At 34.7% G+C, this 19,895-nt stretch overlaps 1 long non-coding RNA gene across 3 annotated transcripts; it reads right to left on the bottom strand.

Annotated features, from left to right (window-relative positions):
- Positions 1 to 13,317: 13,317 nt before the first annotated feature.
- LOC145623970 (uncharacterized) lies at positions 13,318 to 17,523 on the bottom strand. 3 transcript variants are annotated; one of them, XR_014110349.1, is made up of 5 exons: positions 17,204 to 17,523; positions 15,462 to 15,617; positions 15,074 to 15,243; positions 14,853 to 14,946; positions 13,318 to 14,734 (listed from the first exon to the last, which is right to left on the bottom strand). It is a non-coding gene; the product is annotated as an uncharacterized LOC145623970 (long non-coding RNA). The 3 variants fall into 3 exon arrangements; XR_014110347.1 differs by having other exon boundaries at positions 14,853 to 15,243; XR_014110348.1 differs by having other exon boundaries at positions 14,853 to 15,243; positions 15,470 to 15,617.
- Positions 17,524 to 19,895: the final 2,372 nt, after the last annotated feature.

Raw genomic sequence — 19,895 nt, 5'->3', positions numbered from 1 at the left:
TGTAATCACGCTTAATAAGATAATTAATAATCTTGTTTAGGTTTAATGTGATTATAATTCAAGTGATCGCCAATAATAGATTTATTTGTGCATTAATATTCAACCAACATAGATAAACAGGTTTAGGGTTAATCCTATTGATTGCATGTTAGTCAGAAAGCGCACATGAATACGATTAGAATAAAGTAGAGGCCTATTATTAGGGCAGGTTCAATCTCTTTTAGGTTGGATCTGTACCTTCATCCCCGAACCCTATTTGGTTCAATACCTTATTGGAGTTGACGATCTCTTGGATCGTTAAGGGGTGTAACCTTCACCTCGTGAACGGTTTACAAGTTCCTAAAACTTGTTGGCGACTCTTTTGCTCTATCTTCTTTCCCTTTGGACGCCACCGTACTTTAGTGTATGATCACAGTGGGGTTCAAGCTAGGGGATTAGCGCTTGAAATATTCCCTACACCTTAGAATGTAAAATCTAAGAAATAATTAAATCATTTTCTCGGCTTTATCATTCATTATCTTCTCTCTCTCTCTTTTTTTTTTTTAGAATAATATATGTTTTTTTTGTGTATCATACTCTCTCTCTTTTTTTTTTTTTTTTTTTAAGAACAACATTTCTTTTTTTTATTCGTTTAATTTCTCTCTTTTTTTTTTTTTTTTTTTTTTGTTGTGTGAGGCAATCATCCCAAGTAAAGTTCTCGGGATTTTCTTTTTAAACCATAGAAGAGGTAAATAATTTATACTCTTTAATCAAGGTTGACCAATTACAACTACAAAAAAGATGAACACGAAAATAGGCACGTTTAAGAATAAACATATCAATGACGTCCTATTAAGAGATGCGAACTTCTAATGACAAACTCACAAGAAGTAATGTCATTAGCTTGATTATAAAGTACGTAAACGAATCATCATAATCAAAAATAGTATCTCTTGCAATTTTCCATCTTGCGCTAAGGTGGAAAGTACATCTTCAAGAATAGCATCTACCACATGCGTTTTTTTTTTGTTTAATTTGTTTTGCGAAAACGCAAAAAGAACGATAAAAAAAACTTTTTTTTTTGGCGAAAACGTAAAAAGAACGATAAAAAAACATGTTTTTTTAAAAAAAGTCGATCATAGTAAAAGTTAGACAACGTTGTTAGCCAAAGAGATATTTTTAGCACCTCCTAAACGATTAACCTTGAAGCGGTAGTATCGTTTTCTCCGTATGATATTGCTCGTAACGAGTCAAAGTAAAGTTGAATAGTGGGCGCGCACAAGACACAATGTTGAGCGGAGGTGCCGCGCGCAACTGCTAAACTTGCGCTAGGAGGGCGCGTGCAACTTTGACAGTTGCGAGTGCCACCTGGTAGGTTCGACAATTTTTTTTTTATTTCTTTTTTTGGTGCGAAAACGTACTCTTTTTTATTTAATTTTTTTTTTGTCAAACCATAATTTTTGCGATTTTTTTATTATATCTCTAGGTAACAAGTTGGAATTAGTTAGATTAGACACGAAGCACATATTCATGTAGTCACATAAGCACATAAAAGGAACCGTCAAAGAATACAATGTCATTCTAAGGTCAAGTCTTGGGTGTTCAAAGGTACCATATCTTAAAGGATGATGCACGAATCAATCACTCAATGTGTTGACCAACGGCATAGCCCTCCCATCATTTTGTTGGCAATATGGGCGGGATGATTGCTATTGATTTTGGGATAGAAGCCTAGTGTTGGCAACCCCTAGTCAATGAGCCAATCCCCAATAGTTAAACTTTGCTATGATTATGCATGATGCAATGTTGCTTGTTTGATTTTTACTTTTGTGAAAAAAGGAAGATATTACGCGTTCGATTCTCGCTCTCTAACTAGAGATTATCCAAGTTAGTTCTCGTTACAATCCATAGGCAACCTAGTGTTGGAAACCTTGAACCATAACTACGAACTAATCTTGTAACCTCTAAGTCCCTAGTGGAGTCGCCACTGTAAGGAGGGTGATCCCATCGTAAGAGGGTCCTTCCTTAAATCCCCATGGCGATTTAAAAGTCTAGGACTTTACACTTGTTAGGATGTATTAGGATTTTAATTCCTTACTATTTGGGATACTTTGAATTAGAAATGATACTCTCATCAAGCTTTTTTGTAAAAAAACAAGTAGGAGTCGCCAATGAGTTTTAGGAAAACTCATAAACCTCGTTCATGCCTTTCTTCCATGCCCGAATAATTAGCACAGAATAATTAGCACGAATTGTAAGTTTACCCATGCCCGAATTGGTCTGCATAAACCAGAAATGAGTTCGGGATCGAGGGTACTACAATAACGATCCTTTTAGGGAGGAACAACTATTCTAGCCCTAGTACGGCCTCTACTAGCTCTTCCTTTTTCACAATTTTATTATCAAACAATATATGCAACGTGATACCTAAAGACTAAGTGAGTTGATTTTATTTACAAGCATTAATCACATAGGAATTACATTGCAAAAGTCGTTATTCTTTGTTCAATCAATATTCGTGAAAAGAACAAAATAATAAACAATATTCGCCTTGTCTTAAGTGATAAAACAACAATTAATTATCAAATTCTATTCTTGATTAACAAAAGAATATTATGTGAATTAATTAATTAATGGTTGTTTAAAATGATAAAAAAAACACTATTTATTCAATTAAAATTATTTAAATTATAAAGGAAAAGTGATTTATCTAAGTGCTCAGGAAAGTAATTAATCGTTCTTCTTTTATGTTAAATCTCCGTTTAATGTGTTTATGGACTTTCTTTATTCTTCGTACCTTCAAGAGCTTCAATGGATGGATTAGGGTTGAAGAGTAGTTGGAAAGTAAGAGGGAAAAGTAGTATGATAGTTAGAGAAGTATAGAGATTAGGGTTTTGAGAATAATAGGGTTTAATTCTGATTTTTCCGGTCCTCGTAATGCTGAACAAAGGCCCCCTATTTATAGGCGTAGGGATCTAGGTTTAGGGTTTTAGAGCCGCGTAGTCAGGTGGCGCGCGCAACTCTCTAAGTCCCGCTAGCTTCCGGGCGCATCTCAATGAGTCGCGCGCGCCAGATGCGCGCAGCTGATTGAGTTGTGCTGGTTCGCGGTTTGCCTTATACGAAAGCGTGTTTTAAAAACTTCCATAACATTTGATTGCGGAGTTGGATTAAGGAGTGTGAGATATCATTGAAAAGCTCTGAATGTCTACTTTCCAATTGCAATTGAATTAGGTAAAAATATGTTATGGATCAAAGGTTATGGCCTTTGGAGTGCAAGGGTATCGGTTTTATGGCCTGGTTTAGTGTTTTGATCATAACTTCTTCGTTTTGGCTCGGAATTGGGCTTATAATATGACGTTGGAAAGCTCTTTTAAAGGGATATATATATCTGAATAGGCCTTTAATGGTAATTTGATGTTTGGTTCATCTGTTTGGCACGGTTTTTCAACAATGTAGGTCAATTGGATCCAATCATTGCGTTTGACGCATTTGGGTTCGTTATTAATCAAGTTTAAACATGTATGAACAATTTTTAGGCCTAATTACTAATCGGACAAGGGTCCAAGATAAATTGGTCTCAAATATGGGTATTTAATTACTTCATAATGCATTTTGTAGTCCATAAATACTTCAACTGATCTAACATGAAGAACGGATTTTTGTAACATCATCGCACTTCCTTTCGGGACAAGAGGCCAAATGTAGGTGTCTACAATCTGAGATAACCTTGTAAGATATTCCATAAAGGGTCCCCTTGCGTCAAGCCCTTTTTCCTGGGGAATAAAACCATGAACATCCCCATTTATCTTCAGAGAGAAACTAGGGGAAGTAACACACTCAATAATCATATTCATAAAATGGATATGAAAGTGTAAATCAATAAGCTTATCTCTCATAAATACCCAATTCACAGAGTCATAAGCTTTTCTGGTTCCATCTTTAAACATACATCTAGGAGTGGAATTCTTCCTTTAGTATCTCCCTGCCAAATCTTGCACAATACAAAATATTATGGAAAATTCTCTTGCCCTTCGCAAAACCAGACTGATTTTGAGAAATGACTTTGAGGCAACAGCTGCTTTAATCTCAAACAAATCAGTTTAGTGATCACCTTATATACCACAGTTTAATAAGCAATGGTTCTAAAATCAGTGACATACTTAGGCTGATCAACTTTAGGAAGCAACACAAGATTAGTACAATTAATCTCTCTTAATACTTTGCCATTTTCAAAAAACTAAAATCCATCACAACATTGCAAATATCCTCCCTAACTATATTTCTATCTCTAATTCTTTTTATTTATTATTTACATTATTGATTTCACACTCTCAAAGTTTACAACTGTGTGTATTATTTTTGTAACATGAAAGTCAAGTCATCAAAGTGAGTAATTAATTTATTTTTTATTCTTTTTTTCTTTTTAAAAATCATGCTTAGGATATCATGTTGATTTCGTTATTAGTAACATCCTAGGATTGTTGTTAATATATTTAGTATCATGCTTAGCATCTTACTAATAATGAAATATTTATAATGATTACGATAATAATTATATGTTGCTTCGATGATTTATTGCTTGATCAAGCCCCTTTTACCAGGTTTAAAGATAATTTGCAATTAAAATCACGCCTAATAAGATAATTCATATTCTGATTTAGGTTTAAGATGGTCTTAATTCAAGTGATCACAAGTATTAGAGTTAAATGTACATTAATAATCAACCAAGATAGATTTAACATGTTTAGGATTAATTTGATGTATGTATGTTGATCGATAAGCGCACATGAATGTGAATAGGAATCAAGTAGTGGCCTATTTAGGGAGGATTTGACCTCTTTGAAAGACAATTTTGTACCATCATCCCAAAATATCCGGTCATAGTTCCACACAACTATAGAGTTAGCAATATTTGTAATTGTTACTGGGATGTAACCTTCACAATCATGAATGGTTTATAAGTTCCTAAAACTTAATGACAGCTCTCTTTCTCTAGATTCTTCCCTAGGATCACCAACATGCCCAAAAACATGACCCACAGTAGGGTGAGATAAAAATTACCTACATATGTATTTCATAAATTAGCCATTTTTCTCTTAGTCAAACTGATTTTTGAGGATACTCATTGTTCTTAAGTTCTTAAAAGAACAACTATTGGCTTGCCCAAGCAAATCAATAGCACAGCCTTAATGTTAAAATTTTGGAAGTCGAAAAATGTAAATGGTACTGTTAATAAATAATACTCTTTATTGTTTTGGCGAGGTTATAACCTAACCTTGTTAGGTAATTACTTAGTAGCTGATTGATATAGTTGAGTACGTTAATTTTTTTAATTGATTTGTTGTGTGATAATGTTTAGTAAATAGTTTTTAATTATTAGTTGTTGATCATTACCTATTTTAATGTATGTAATAGCTGAAAAATAAAATGATTATGCTAATTTTAAAATGTTGTACAATTGAGCTTTTTCAAACAATGCTTTTTCAAAAAGAGTTGTTTGAAAAAGCTTTTTAATTAAGTATTTCCCAAACATAAAAATTAGCTTTTTATTTGGTCAAACCTCTAAAAAGTCCCAATAAGCTAAAAGTTTTGTGAAAAAACTTTTTAATTTTTACCAAACAAGGCCTTATTTATCACAAAATGCTTGTTACGATAGAAATTACAGTTGCAATACAGGCTCAAAGGATTTATAATAATCAATCATATAATAAAAGCCCGGATTGTTGATAAAATTTTAGCATAAACTTTTTGGCTTGAATGTCCATCAAAACAGTCATGTAATCCCTCTTAATAATGCGGGATATTTAGACATACGATATCCTATCACTTATTTGTAGAATAGTGTTTTCGATGATGCATGACATTTTTTTTAATAGAAGATATTGCAAAACGTTTAGACATAGGTATCCTATCACTTATTTATAGAATAATGTATTTTTATATAATTTTTTTCTTGTAAATAGATATCTATGTTATTATTGACTTGAAACTATTGTTATTGAACTTAAATTATTTTTGCTGAAGTGAAAAAATTTTCACCAAACTCAATTTTCTATTATTTTTTAAATAAATTAATTTATATTATAAATGGATCTTATTTTAAAGAACTTTTAAAAACGAATAGTATGATGTAAATAGTACCGAATTATAAGATATATTTTAAAAGTTATGATTAATTTTGTTAATATGAAATATTATTAGTATATCGAAAATAAAACTTTATACAACATTTTTATCTTTAAAAATCTATGAAAATTTCGCTTACATAGCATCATATGTGTCACAATAATACCAATTTGTCGTCTATGTGGCGTGACACTTTATTTACATAACAGTGTTTTTGGATAAACATTATGGTAATACAGTAATATCGCTTATTTACATAAAGTGTACTATTAACAGCTTTGTTTATCAAGATATGTAAGGTATTATTATTGACTTGAAATTTTTTTTTTATCGAACTTAAATTATTTTGTAGTAATTTTTTTACCAACCTAAATTTATTTTTACTGATTAAAACTTATATATTTTTTTCACTGATTCTCTATTTTTTAAAAATAAATTAAATATATTATTAGGGGACCTTATTTTAAAGAACTTTTTAAAACGAATTTTATGATGAAAATAGAATAGAGTTATAGGCTAATATTTCGATGTTATGATTAATTTTGTATAAATGAAATATTAGACGTATATTGATAATAAAACTCTATACAATATTTTTATCTTACAAAATCTATCCAATCTAGTCTAACGTGGTATCCAATCCAATTACAAATGACATAAACTATTTTTTGTGTCGAAGATTCCATCGGATTTCGGCCATTTTTTAATGATAATAAAATGAAAAAATAGAAATTAAAAATTCAACATTTGCACTTTTTTCTCAAAAAATCGATCCTTCATTTTATATCTCAAAAATCCGACCTTTATACCCTACCTTCTCCAACAGATCCATTTGACCTTTAACCTGTTAAACATGTTAAAAATGTTTTTTTTTTTTAATTCTCTCACTTTCCCTTCTCACTCCTCTTCTTTCTCTCTCCTCTCCCCTCCCCTCCAACTGCCACACACAACGATACTGTCTCTAAAACACAGCAGCTACGCCAGCACCACCAATTCCGCCACCACACAACAACCCACCTCGTAGCCCCCACTATCCTCCTCACCTTGCCACCTCCCAATCATCACCACCTCAACTGCAACCCTATAAAATAAAACCAAACCACCACCACCTTACCTTTACCCCAAGCCGAAACCACCAAACCAAACCAAAATTATAAATTTAACCCCACTCCCCCTTCTCACGTGACTACTATACTATAAACTTGATACCTTTTTTATGTTAAAGAAATAAACTTGGTTATTTGTTCTTCACTTTTATTATATTATTATACTTCTATTAAGTATCAACTTCGTATGAAATTGGTGATGATGAAGACTATAATTAGTAAAGACTAACTCCAAGGTAGAAGACAAAACTCAACCATGGTTCCCTTTACTTAGTAAGTTTTCTTTACTTAATTGATTTAGAATATTAATTTTAGGATATAAACACGGAAAAAGGCATATTATGGTTTTGTATGATTAACTTTGATTGAATTATGATTAAATTTTGGCTTTGGTGTGATACTCTTGACTGATTGTGCATTGGCATTTTGTTTGACTGATTTTTATTGCTTTTTTAGGGGTAAATTTAGGGTGCTGTGTGATTAATATGGATAAATTTAGGGGTAAATTTAAGGTTATGTTTGCTAAATTATTATTGATGTAGGCATGAATTTAATTTATGAATTTTTGGGCTACATGTATGCAAAAAAAAAAAAAAAAAAAAAAAAAAAAAAAAAAAAAAAAAAAAAAAAAGAAGAAGAAGAAATTTTATCTGCAAAAAAATAAGTGATATTGTGTGCTTTAAGACCTAACAGTGATCCTTACCTATTTAATTAATGTTCATATTTGTTTTCGCAAGAATTTTAATTAACACGTTATATTGTTAGAAATGATATGCGCATCTTTTAGAAAGAAAAAAATATATATGACATACACATATACACAATAATTACATAAGTTAGATGATACTGTCTTCAATTGTTTGCCCCAAATCATAAATTTACTTTATTAAAGCTTTGGGCAAAAAAAAGGTGCACATGGGTTGACACAATTATCAATGAGGGAGATAGAGAGTGCAAGTGGGAAAACATGCCAAAAGTAGTATGGGCAATCTTTTGGAACACCTTAAAAAGGCAAGCGAGGCAAATAATAAGGGACAGAGGGGATATATTGATATGCAACAAGGAAAAAACTTGCTTTGAACAGTTCCCAATAACAAAGATTATAGTAGTCACGTGAGAGGGAGGCTAATTTTTTTATTTTTTTTTATAATGGCTAGAATTCGGTGGAATCTCTGACACATAAAATACTTTATTACGTCATTTACCGCACCCAATCCCCCAAAGTCTGTGTTATTTATTGCTCAACTTAAAGTTTGTGTTATTAAGCGCACCCAAGCAATAGTTTGTGATGTTCTAGACAACTTCGACTTTATTAATTTACTGCTTTCGACGAAGCAGTCAACCAAAATTGCTTTTATTTAGGGTAAAAATACCCTGTCCACGTGGAAAAATCAGAGAGGGCCACATGTCAAGCCTAGGCAGGTCCAATTGGGCCAATTGCTAGCTGACACGTGTCAACCTCATATGCTTTCCAGAATTGTGACCTTCAAGGCCCTATTCCCAAGAACACCGCAAAACGCCGCATCCCACCAAATCTAGGTCAAATGACCTAACAAGGGGCACGTTCCCCAATGACCCTATAAATAGGGACATATTCCCCAATTTTGGGACATATTCAATCATTTATTACACCTACCCTACATTCTCTTACATCAGAGAAACACCTGATCTCGAAATCCGAGAAGATCTCATTTCATTTTCTGCATATTCTCCTACTCATATTCATGTTCTAACTTAATCGTCGGAGGCGGAGCTCCAAACACCCGGAGTCTTTGTTATTTTGCAGGGACAATAACACCAAAAACATTTGGCGTCGTCTGTGGGGTGAGTACCTCAAGGATGGTTCAAGAGTCTGTACCGCCTCCTAACCTTAAGGCTAATCAACCGGAGGTCTTTATAGACCATGACGATGATGATTCTCAGGTCGTAATATACACAACCAAAGATTTTTCACTCATCACTAAACGCATCCGTCCCAAAGACACTCTGAAATAGGGTGAAAGCCAGGCGGGTACAAGCAGGCCCCCTAGTCAGCCAGAAGAGGAAACCCAAATGGCAAACGGATCCGCCCCCGTCACCCGGGACGAACTCATGAAATTCATGACTAGTTTCAAGGGTGAAATCAAGGATCTGATCACTAAAAGCAAGGCTGGCCAAAGCAAGGGTCAGTCGGTAAGGAAGACTCCTTAGGAGAGTAGGAAGTCAATTAGGGACAGGCAGCCAACACCACATCCTAAGGACATGGCAGCCGCGACCCTTAACTGGTAAGATCCTTTTGCCCCAGAAAGGTCCAGGAAATCTCCGCTTGAAGGATCAACCAGTGGGTAACAAGAAATTTACTCCTGATGCTCGGGAAATCATCACCCACAGGAGAAGTCAGCATTCATCTGAGTTAGCCTCTACTTTGAGCTCTCCAGAAATCTTCAAAAACACATCTACATGGAATAATGAATCCTTGCATGAGAGCCATACAGACGGTAATACTTTCCATTCAGGCCCTAGAATGATTGGGAGTGCACCGTACGTACCCCCTATGGTCTACGATCCGTATTTTCCTCATTTCATGCAGCCGACCCTCTTTGGAGGTCAGACGGCATACAATGTCCAACCCTTGGACTGGCAGCTCCGTTTACTTAAACATGGTGAACAAACTTTTGGGTTCACCAAGGTGATAATCGAGGTGGCACATCCAGCCAAGGTTAAGAATGTGTTGGTGGGTGCATATGACGGCACCACCAACCCGGAGGACCACCTCATGGCCTAGCCTACTCCAACCTAATGCACATGTTGGGGCAGGAGGATGCTATGTAGTGCCGGTGCTTCCCGGCTACATTGAAGGGCATTGCCCAACAATGGTTTGGCAACTTGCCAGCCGAATGCATTCACAGCTTCAGGAAGCTTGCCTTCCTGATTTCCTCCAACTTCTCGATGAACATCCCTGCCAAGAAGACAAGTCTCGACTTGAGCACCATATGGCAAGGATATAGAGAATGACTTCACTCGTACGTCAGACAAGTTAACCTGGTGAGAATTCAAATCCAGGTGATGTCTAATGTGGAAGCCTATATAGACTTCTTCAAGGGTCTGAAGGACGGGTCGACCTTTAAGTTCAACCTTGTCAAAATGTGGGTTTTCACAATTCAAGAGGCGTTGATAGAGGCGAAGAGCTTTATTCAAGCCACCAACCTCTGCTTGTCCAGCCATCAATCGGACTCTTAGAAGTCCGACAAGCAAAAAGAGAGTCGGTTTACTCATCCGTCTCAGATTTCCGAAGAGAGAAAAACTAGAAAAGAAGTTGGGCGGTTGAAGAACCTGAACAACCGTCCAAAAAGAAAAAGAAAGAATGCAAACCGTATGTTTCACGGTATGAATTCAATAAAGACCTGCTACACCATCTTTATAGAGGTGAAGGACCGTCTGACCATTGAGAAGCCAAATCCTATGAAGAGTTTCGTTAAGTCAAGGAACAAGAATAAATTCTGCCACTTCCATCAGGAACTGGGCCATGACACCAACGACTGCTATAGTGTCAAGCGGGCATTGGACTGTCTGGCTGACAAGGGCTTGTTGAAGTCCTACGTCTTGAAGTCCAAAGCGACTTCTAAGACGAATTTGGGGCAGTCGTCAAAAACTGTCCAACCTACTAGTAGCTTGGATATCGACAAGGATCCGGTCTACACTATAGCAGGCGAATTTGCAATAGGTGGCCTGACCATTCGAGGCACCAAGGATCATCTGAAGAGTATGATCCACTCAATTGATGATGGATACGTGTCCTCCATTAGAAAATTCCCTGACTTCCTCATCACTGAGAAGGATCGGGGTATAGTTTGCCGACCGCATGACGACCCAGTCGTCATTGAATGCAAGGTCACCAACCAGCTGGTTGGCCGAATACTAATAATCATGGGTAGCTCCTCTTATCTCATTAGCTACAACTGTCTGTCCAGGCTTAATTACAGGCTGAAAAATCTGCACGGCGTCTCCCATTCACTAGTTGGCTTTAGCGGAGGAGTCGTGCACCCAGTCGAACAAATTGATATACCCATTCGGCTGGGGGAGAAGGGAAAAGGGCGGCACATGGTCGTCCGATTCCGTGTGGTTAAAGAGCTAAGCGCCTACAACATCATTCTTGGCCGACTGATGAGTGACATTTATGTCACTCTTAGGGAGTAGTTTTAGAGTTATTTTCGTGTTTATTTTCCCTTTTATTCTCTTATTTTCTTTTTAATAAAGTTTTTAGTTTATTTCTTAGTTTTAGTATGTTTTAATTTAATTTCTTTATTTAATTAGTTTCTAGTTTATTTTCATAATTTATTTGCTTTCGATTTATTTTATTTCGTTCATTTTCTTTGTAACTTTCAGAGTTTATATTAGTTTTAAGTTTATTTTGTTATTTTATTTTATTTACTTGTATAGTTTTATTTAATTTTTATTAGTTTAGTGTTATTTCTTTTATTTTCTATTTTATTTTATTTATTCCATTTTATTTATTTTATTCTTTGTCCCTTTCCTCGGTTTTGTGTGTAGGTATTCGGGTTTTAAGTTAAGTGAGTTTGGTTTCCGAATTCATGTCAAAAGTTAATTGCCGACTGCATAAGCCGCCAACACCACCGCAGCCACCTCCTATCATCCTCCACCAACGACCACCACTACTGCCTCCTTCCACCACAATCAACCACAAACCAACAGCACCGCGCAACACCACTCACCTCCAATACACCAAGCAGCAGCAGCACCTGCTCTCACCAGCCACCAACTCCCCTGCTACCACCAACCAAACTAGCCACCACAACCGCACCTTCCTTCACTCACGCATCAACCAACACCCACACCACCAATCACCCCCGTAACAACCACCAGCTCCACCTACAACCTTCACCACACCACCAAACAATCCGCAACCAATTCCCCTGCTCCATCTCCATCACAATCAACTCAGCGCAACCAACACGAGCCGCAATCACCATCAGCCACCTTTTCCGTGCTTACTCACCCTTACAACACCGCGCAACTCATAATAACAACCCCTGCACCACCGTCCACCAAAACCCATAACAATCAACCACCAATCACCACCAGCCCAGCATCAAATAAAGCAGCAGCCGCGCCAATTCCTGCCACCACCCTACCAATTCGCGCAAGAAATAGAGAAAAATTAGAGCAAATGGCAAATTAATCAAGTTCGAGCAAACCAATAAGAGTTCGGTCGAAGTACGAGTCAGAAACTTTCAAAGTTCTGTAAATTGAAGAGCTGTGGTCGAACACACCCATGGTTCGACCGAACCAACCCCGCAGTTCGGCCGCACCAACCCATGGTTCGACCGAACCATTTCACGAGCTATGCACATGGCTTTTAATGAGGATCGAACGGTGGTGTTTGCTTGATGCCGATTTTCAGTGATGATGAGCAGTAGTGATTTGATGATGATGGTTGTTAGTTTGCTTTGGTGAGATGCAAAGCATGGGATTAAAACCCCATTTTAGAGCAGCTTAATTCGAAAGAAGAAGAGGAAGGAGGGGTCACTTGTGCATAACTAAGCTTAAGTAACACCCAAAAAGTGTTACATAAAGTGGAAAAAGTGTTATTATAGACAACAGGTAACACTTTAGTGGGTGATACATCCGCCCATGTTACCTAATGTCTTATGTATCACTTTAGGTAATGTATGGTAACACTTTTAAAAGTGATACTATAAACCCTCTTATGTAACACTTTTTTAGAGTATTAGTATCATTTTTAAAGTGTTACTTTTTATTTCTTATGTAACACTTACTTATATTTAGTAACATTTTTCAAATCATATAGTAACACTTTATCCACCATTGTGTATCACTTTTGCGAACGAACGTAACACCTTGTTGATTATTTGGTAACATTTTTTAATCATCTTTTGACATATAGTATCACTATATTCAACATTATGTATCACTATTTGCAAACTAATGTAACACCTTGTTAATTAATTAGTAACATTTTGTTGTTATTTTATTATTTATTTATTTTTATATTATTATTATTATTATTATTATTAATATTACTACTATACAACTACTACTACAATGATTATTTAACAACTTGTATAAATATCCCTTTGTCAAAAAAAAAAAAAAAACTTGTATATATATATATATATATAATATTTTACATTAATAACTGTCAATTTACAACTAACACAGCTAATATATGAGTATGTAAAAACTCATATTTTTTCATTAACAACTTGTAAAGTTACACTTCCAAAAAAAAAATGAAAAAAAAAAATCACAAGAACACGAGCAGAAGTAGTAGTAGTAGCAGCATTCCAGCAAACATCAAAGAACAGCAGTTGTCTAAAACAGCAGCAACATTACATCATGGCATACAAGGCAGCAGTAGCAATGACCACAATTGCAGGGCAGCAGAGCAGAAGTAGCAACAGCACAACAGAAGAGCAGCACCATCTATAGAGAATCAGCATCCAAAAACATGCACACACACAACCGCAAAAAAAAAGGAATTAATTAATTAGCATATAAAATATAAGCAAGCTCATCCATCTAATAAGAAGGTGGTAATTAACATACCCAACATCTCAAATTTAATCTACCACAAAATGGATAATAATTGAACATAAAATATAATTCAAGGTTTACAGTGGCATGAAGCCGAGAAATTATATATTTCCATGATTGGGACATTGTAAATTAGTTAAATTGATATGCCAATACAAAACTTCGTAACATAATAACTATGTTCCTCTGAAAATTATTGCATTCTAAATTCTTAACTAGCAACCAATCTAACATCTATATCATTATGTAAGCAATCTTAGTCTCAGCTAATAAGTCAGTGCAGTAGCAAGCAATTAGCAGTAGACCAATAGTAACATCAGATAGCAAAATCTAGCGATAACAGCAAATAGCAGCTGCTAGCAGTAGACATCAGCAGTACATCAGTACCAGCAGCTAGCAGCAGACATAAATACTAGTAGTTTATAGCAGCAGTAACAACAGTTTATAGCGGCAGACAGTAAAAATAGCAGTAACAGTTAGAGCGACAGCAACACTAGATGCCTATTGTAGATTCTTTAAGGGAGGCCAATAATGTGATTTGGAACTAAAGCCAACTAGCACAATGAGAAATAAAGAAAGTTAGCAGCCAAGAATAATAGGCTTGCAATCCAAAGAGGTAAGAATACATTCTGCCCTTGATTTTTTATAAGTAAGTCAAATTCAACTACAATAAAGTTTGAACATATCAATACATTATACATAAGACCTCAAAATCATAGCACATGCACTTTAAACTGTAAATAGAGCAAATATAAACATGAAGTCTTTACACAATAGTCAATTCATATCAATATGCATTTAGAGAAGATTAAAGGATATAAGACTTCAGATTTAATCTTAAAAACAGCAGTGACATCAGCACAACAACAACAGTTCAGTTACATCGGCAGCTACATATGTGCAAGCATGTTTCTTGTGGTATCATTACTTGCTACTCCAATCCTTCATCTATCTTGATCTATTTGATCCTATATATGACATAAGTAAAAGTATCTTAATAACTAATGTTTCTACAATAGAAGTCAAAACACTATAAATTTAATCATTTACACTGTGGTTAGGAATTGGAGTTCAGAAGGGACTTACCAGTGACATCGCAACTTCAATTTCAAATCTTACTGGCTTAAAGGTCTTGTATTGTTTCTACAAACAATTAAGTTTTATTTCTAGAGTTTCTGAACTGCATTGGCACAAAATCAGTTAATTTTATTTCTACGCGCTAAGTCCTTTATTGCTCTCATGTATTAATGTATTACTCTGTATTTATTTCAGAAATTTGTCAGATATTAAACTAAGTGGAAACATACCTGAGTTCCTCACATAATTGCCTTTACTGAGAATCTTGTAAACCCCTTTCTCTTTCATTGTTTTATTGATAAACAAACATTTCATTATAAGTAGAGTAACTTCCTCGGAAGTCGGAACTGCTTCCAGGAATCTTTAAGGAAATAGCTTCAATGGTTCAGTCACAGAACTTCTGCTAGAAAGATCCAGAAGTGGATCACTTTCTTTGATACTTATAAAAGACGTTTCACAGATATACATGTCAGTTGTTTTTTTTTTTTTTTTTTTTTTCGTTCTTGGTCCAGTTAACTTCCTGTTTTAAATTCTATTCTTGAAAAAGAAGATTTAGTTGATAATTTTTTTTTTTGTTGAGTTCAATTGTAGCAAATCAGATCAGTCAACTAAACCAACCTTCTTACCCTTGCAATGAAGGTGTGGAGAGTAACCCATCTCTTTGCTCGAGCACATCATGTACTTTACAGAAGAAAAAGAAGCCTTCATTGCACCGGTAGCAGCCTGTGTCTCTCTCATTGTCCTACTTACAGCTGGTTTTTTTTCATTCTTGGTCTACACAAGTATAAAGAAGTAAAATATGAAACTAACCATGTACAAGACGTTTCACATATATACACATACCATTGGATTGAATTCTCTTTTTTCTTTTAATAATTTTTTTATATTTTGTTTCCAAACAGGTCAGGCATACCATTGAGAAGGACCTCTGGCTCCAGCATCGGTAAGCTTTCAATTTGGTATGCCAGAGTATAGGTTTTATATCCATCAAATTTGGTACAAACAAGAGAAATTTAGTTGAGCAGATAAACCATGCCATCTAACCCAAATTTATGACAGAAAGTCATAATTGGCAGACTACTCAACCATATAAAGAAACACTACTTGAATACTACTAGATTGTTCACCACAAATGAGTTTTACACATATCAATATATAGATAATTATTGTTGTGCAACTAATTGAGCAGATTAACTCAACCAAGGGTAACATTTTTTCATTAAAACTTTGCTAGGAATTAGATTCAAACAGTGAATTCAAAGCAATTAACGAGAAGATGCAATAGCCCAAGGATAAATTGTATTGATATTCAGTGTGAACTCGACACAATTTCCTTCTTTTGAGAGGAAGGATTTATCTTTCAAAACTTCTACTTACAACTTGTGATGAACCATCCGCAACCTCAATTCAAAGTTTACACAAGGAGGAAAGCAAGCAAAGCAACTAACGACAACAATGACATGGCACGCAACAATGACTTGGAAGAAAAGGAAAACAAACAAAATTAATACTCCACTAAGGAGGGGTGGCACCTTAATTTTTTATGTTCTGACATTACATTCCAAATCTCTAAATTGGAAGCTAGGTAATTTTGTAGTAGTGCCTTAGTATATAAGAGGCTAGCTTATTCTGTATTAGTTTGTGTAAATTGTTAGGATTAACTGAGAGACTAGCAACCTAAAGTTGCCTTGAGAGTTGTGGCCTAAAGCCACTACCATTATCCTTGTTAGAATCAATCAAACAACCGGAAGCTTCCATCTTTATTGCTTATTACTATGAGATTACATTGCTGTCTATCAATCTATAATACAACTTTTTAGAATGATCTTACTTCCCTTCCCTCCCTTCTATTTATTATAATATTCCCTGATAACAAACTAACAATTCAGATAACAAAAATAATAGCCAAATGTTTAAAAAAAAAAAAAAAAAAAAAAAAAAAAACAATTGAAACTGCAAAATAGTAAGTATTTAATCATATTTTTTTTAATAACAATCATCTATTTCAGATTAACCATCTAATTGCAAATCACATGGAAACACAAATTTACTAATCAAAATCAGAAATATTTACCCAAAAATTAGAAAAAATTTTCTCTTGGAGTTAAAAATTTACAACAACAGTAACCCACATTACATGCATATTTCGAATACCTAGTGAAGTAAAAATCAATATTACAACCAATAGTTCAATAGAAACTTAATCAAATTCGATGATTGAGAAATTAAATTCGATAAACCCTAGATTGTGAATTAAAATAATTAAATTAAATTAAATAATATACTGACAATTAAATTAAGGATAAACCCTAGATTGTGAAATTGAAATTCGATGATTGCATAGGGAAACAACTTGTTACCTGAGAGAATTCGCCTCAATGGATATTAGAATTCACCTCAATTGATTTTAGAAGACGCCTCAATTGATTTCAGAGGTCGCCTCAATTGATTTCTGAAGTCGCTTATGCGCTTTAATGGGAAACAGCGAGAGAGGAGGAGCTGTACGTGGTGGAGGGAGTGTGCGGTGGAGGAGGGCTATGGTGGAGCACCGGTCAGGAGGTGGTTGTAGTGGAGGGGGGAGGGCTGCGGTGGAGGATGCATTGCAAAGAGAGAGCTCGAGCTGAAATAATGAAATGCAATGGAGATAATGAATTGAAATGCCCTTTACTTCTTTCTCCTTTTTTTTTTTTCTTTTTTACGTTAATATATATATATATATATATATATATATATATATATATATATATATATATATATATATATATATATATATATATATATATATATATATTTTAATATTATCAGCAAGTGTTACATCAAAATGTTACTAAATACCAAAGTGTTACAACTAAGTGTTACTTAATATCAAAGTGTTACAATCAAGTGTTACATAATATCAAAATGTTACAACAGTGTTACTTATAAATTAGTTAAATTTCTAGCCTTCAAAGTGATACCATGTGGTGTTACCTTAGGTCATTTTTGTAGTAGTGGGTCTGAAGTTTTTGTTGGGGATTTGTGGGTTTATTTTATTTCCTTTCCTTTTTCTTTTATTTTTATTTCTTTCTTTTTATTTTCCCTTTTCTTATTTCTTTCTTTTATTTTTATAATTAGTTTTCTTATTTTATCTTTCCTTTTTACTTTCTTTTCTTTTCTTTTGCTTTCTTAGTATTTTATTAGCTTGGTATAAATACCCATTTTTGGGGTAATTAAAGAGGGAGGAAAAGAATTACCATTTATTCTATTCTCTAATTAGTTTTAGGAGAGCTTCTCTCTCTAGGTTTAGGTTAGGATAAGGGTAGTTTAGAGAGAGAAAGTAAGGGTTTCACCATTGTTGAGCTTGGATATTGAAGAGGAAGATTAACCATCTTGCTTGTAGATTTTCACATTCAATCAATGAGAATCTCTAACTCTCTCTCCTCTATTTTTATTTGCTTTATTTTAATTATTATTTTAGTTGTTGGTATTGCTTGTTAATCATGGTTATTCTTGATTGTTTGTTAACTAATCTTGTTATTAGCATGATTAGTGAGTAATTTCCTTTAATGTTTTATTTCTTGTTTTAGCATCTTTAGACTTTAGTTTATTTATCTCCTATTCCGGACTAGCTTAGTTGTCGATAACATTTGTTGGTGTTTATTCGTTCCTTGTGGTTTGACCCCTATGCTTGCCTTAAACTCGTATTAGGTTTGTTTAGGTTGTATATATTGTATTTGATCTAGGGATAGACAATTGATGACGCGTTTATTCCCTTGTCAAATTGGCGCCGTTGTCGGGGAACGGCTTCCATTACCATTATGTTATCTTATTGAGACTAGTCCATTGTTTATAATTTTCTTTTGATTTGTTGGCTTTTATTTGTGTTGCTTTATTTGAAAAAATGGCTTATATTTCTATTCCTCAATTTGATAATGAACCATTTTAGGTGTATTTCAATAGACTTGAGGATTTCTTAGATGGTGTTTAAGGTTTAACCAAGGGTGATTATTGTGAAATCATCAATTTGGGATTAAATGAGCATTTTAGAGGAGTAGTTGATAATATGTTAAATGGTAAATTTCAAGACATGTCTTCGGATGAAGCATGGGATTTCTATTCATGGTTAGCTAGGGATAATTATGATTGGGTGAGGGCCAATCATGAGACTTATGTTCGGGATTCTCATGCTTTTAATGTTTATTCTAATTGTCATGATTTGTCTAATATGAATTCCCATGATGTGCTTGATGCTCCCCATAGTGACCATGTAATGCATGATTTCAACTCCCCTCCCTCTATAGCTTAATGTAATGAGGTATATTCTAATGATGATGAAGTGCTTGTTCTTTCTCATATTGCATCCGATTTTTGCATGAATTCTAAAGGTGTGCCCCATAGTCCCCTAGATGATTCCAATGAGCAAGCTTTTAACTCGTCTATCCATGATGATTTGGACTCATTTGAGATTATGGCCCAAATATTTCTTGAGTTTCAAACGGTAGCCCATAACCTTATGAGTGAGTTCATGGATAAGGCTTCATTAGAACGAGATGAGTTTGAGAGAAATTTGCCCCCATTCGCTCTTGATTTTGAGATGGTAGGCCTTGAGAACTTTAAGGGAGATGTTGTTCAAGGTTGTGAAGAGGAGGTTGAGGTTAAATCATTTGGAGTTTTTGAGCTTGAGGGAGATGTAGAACGTGAGGGTTCTTCATTTGAGGATTCCATGATTGATTTTCATTCCCTCATTAGTGATGTGAGATCTTGTGATGAGGGATTAGCTACCCCTCTTTCCCTTTCTCATACACCTTTCTTCCAAAGGTTTAATCATATCTCCTACTATCCTATGTTCCTCCCTTCTTTTCTCAAAGAACCTCTTAGGGATCCTCTTCCTATTCATGATTCCGAAGCCCCCAACTCTTTCATTGTTGATGAGGAAAAGAGTTATAATGCCAACCAAAAAGATTTTTGTGAGGAGAGTTTGCCTCCCTATTTTTCTTTTTATTCTTCTACCTTTTTTTTTTCTTATTTTCTTTATTTTTCTTTTGATTCTTTTACTTTTTCTTTTATCCCTTC

This window comes from Chenopodium album, chromosome 3 (genome assembly GCF_948465745.1).
Source record: "Chenopodium album chromosome 3, dcCheAlbu1.1, whole genome shotgun sequence".
NCBI classification, from domain to species: domain Eukaryota; kingdom Viridiplantae; phylum Streptophyta; class Magnoliopsida; order Caryophyllales; family Amaranthaceae; genus Chenopodium; species Chenopodium album.
Note: the sequence above shows the minus strand (reverse complement) of the source record. Positions and strands in the feature narration are given on the sequence as shown.